Genomic DNA, 2,285 nt, shown 5'->3' on the forward strand with positions numbered 1-2,285 from the left:
GACTCTAGTTTCTAGTTCTAGTCTACTTCCTTCTAGACTCTGGTTCTCTAGTTCTAGTCTACTTCCCTCTAGACTCTAGTTCTCTAGTTCTAGTCTACTTCCTTCTAGACTCTAGTTCTAGTTTACTTCCTTCTAGACTCTAGTTCTTTAGACTCTAGTTCTAGTCTACTTCCTTCTAGACTCTAGTTCTCTAGTTCTAGTCTACTTCCCTCTAGACTCTAGTTCTCTAGTTCTAGTCTACTTCCTCTAGACTCTAGTTCTCTAGTTCTAGTCTACTTCCTTCTAGACTCTAGTTCTAGTCTACTTCCTCTAGACTCTAGTTCTCTAGTTCTAGTCTACTTCCTTCTAGACTCTAGTTCTCTAGTTCTAGACTCTAGTTCTAGTCTACTTCCCTCTAGACTCTAGTTCTCTAGTTCTAGTCTACTTCCTCTAGACTCTAGTTCTCTAGTTCTAGTCTACTTCTCTTCTAGTTCTCTAGTTCTAGTCTACTTCCTTCTAGACTCTAGTTCTCTAGTTCTAGTCTACTTCCTTCTAGACTCTAGTTCTCTAGTTCTAGTCTACTTCCTTCTAGACTCTAGTTCTCTGGTTCTAGTCTACTTCCTTCTAGACTCTAGTTCTCTAGTTCTAGTCTACTTCTTCTAGACTCTAGTTCTCTAGTTCTAGTCTACTTCCTTCTAGACTCTAGTTCTCTAGTTCTAGTTCTAGTCTACTTCCCTCTAGACTCTAGTTCTCTAGTTCTAGTCTACTTCCTTCTAGACTCTAGTTCTCTAGTTCTAGTCTGCTTCCCTCTAGACTCTAGTTCTCTGGTTCTAGTCTGCTTCCCTCTAGACTCTAGTTCTCTGGTTCTAGTCTACTTCCCTAGACTCTAGTTCTCTAGTTCTAGTCTACTTCACTCTAGACTCTAGTTCTAGTCTACTTCCCTCTAGACTCTAGTTCTCTGGTTCTAGTCTGCTTCTAGTCTACAGACTCTAGTTCTCTAGTTCTAGTCTACTTCCTCTAGACTCTGGTTCTCTGGTTCTAGTCTGCTTCCCCTCTGACTCTAGTTCTAGTTTCGTCTCTTCTCTGACTCTAGTTCTAGTCTACTTCTTCTAGACTCTAGTTCTCTAGTTCTAGTCTACTTCCTCTAGACTCTAGTTCTAGTTCTAGTCTGCTTCCTCTAGACTCTGGTTCTAGTCTACTTCCCCTCTAGACTCTAGTTCTCTAGTTCTAGTCTACTTCCCTCTATAGACTCAGTTCTCTAGTTCTAGTCTACTTCCCTCTAGACTCTAGTTCTCTAGTTCTAGTCTACTTCCTCTAGACTCTAGTTCTCTGTTCTAGTCTACTTCCTTCTAGACTCTAGTTCTATAGTTCTAGTCTGCTTCCTCTAGACTCTAGTTCTCTAGTTCTAGTCTGTCCTTCTAGACTCTAGTTATCTAGTTCTAGTCTACTTCCTTCTAGACTCTAGTTCTAGTCTACTTCCTTCTAGACACTAGTGTTCTAGTCTACTCCCTCTAGACACTAGTTCTCTAGTTCTAGTCTACTTTCTAGTTCTCTAGTTCTAGTCTACTTCCCTCTAGACTTGGACTGTTCCTCTAGTTCTAGTCTACTTCCCTCTAGACTCTAGTTCTCTAGTTCTAGTCTACTTCCTTCTAGACTCTAGTTCTCTAGTTTCTAGTCTACCTCTAGACTCTAGTTCTCTAGTTTCTAGTCTGCTTCCTTCTAGACTCTAGTTCTAGTCTCACTTCCCTCTAGACTCTAGGTGCTCTAGTTTCTAGATCCACTTCCCTCTAGACTCTGGTTCTCTGGTTCTGGGTCTACTTCCCTCTAGACTCCTAGTTCTCTAGTTCTAAGTCTACTTCCACTCTAGACTCTAGTTCTCTAGTTCTAGTCTATTTCCTCTAGACTCTAGTTCTAGTCTCTACTTCCTTCTAGACTCCTAGTTCTCTGTTCTGATCTACTTCCCTCTAGACTCTAGTTCTCTAGTTCTAGTCTACTTCCTCTAGACTCTAGTTCTAGTCTACTTCACTCTAGACTCTAGTTTCTGGTCTACTTCCTCTAGACTCCCCTAGTTCTAGTCTACTTCCCTCTAGACTCTAGTTCTCTAGTTCTAGTCTACTTCCTTCTAGACTCTAGTTCTAGTCTACTTCCTTCTAGACTCTAGTTCTCTAGTTCTAGTCTACTTCCCTCTAGACTCTAGTTCTCTAGTTCTAGTCTACTTCCCTCTAGACTCTAGTTCTCTAGTTCTAGTCTACTTCCCTCTAGACTCTAGTTCTCTAGTTCTAGTCTACTTCCCTCTAGACTCTAGT

Source organism: Oncorhynchus gorbuscha, linkage group LG14 (genome assembly GCF_021184085.1).
Source record: "Oncorhynchus gorbuscha isolate QuinsamMale2020 ecotype Even-year linkage group LG14, OgorEven_v1.0, whole genome shotgun sequence".
In the NCBI taxonomy this organism is placed as follows: domain Eukaryota; kingdom Metazoa; phylum Chordata; class Actinopteri; order Salmoniformes; family Salmonidae; genus Oncorhynchus; species Oncorhynchus gorbuscha.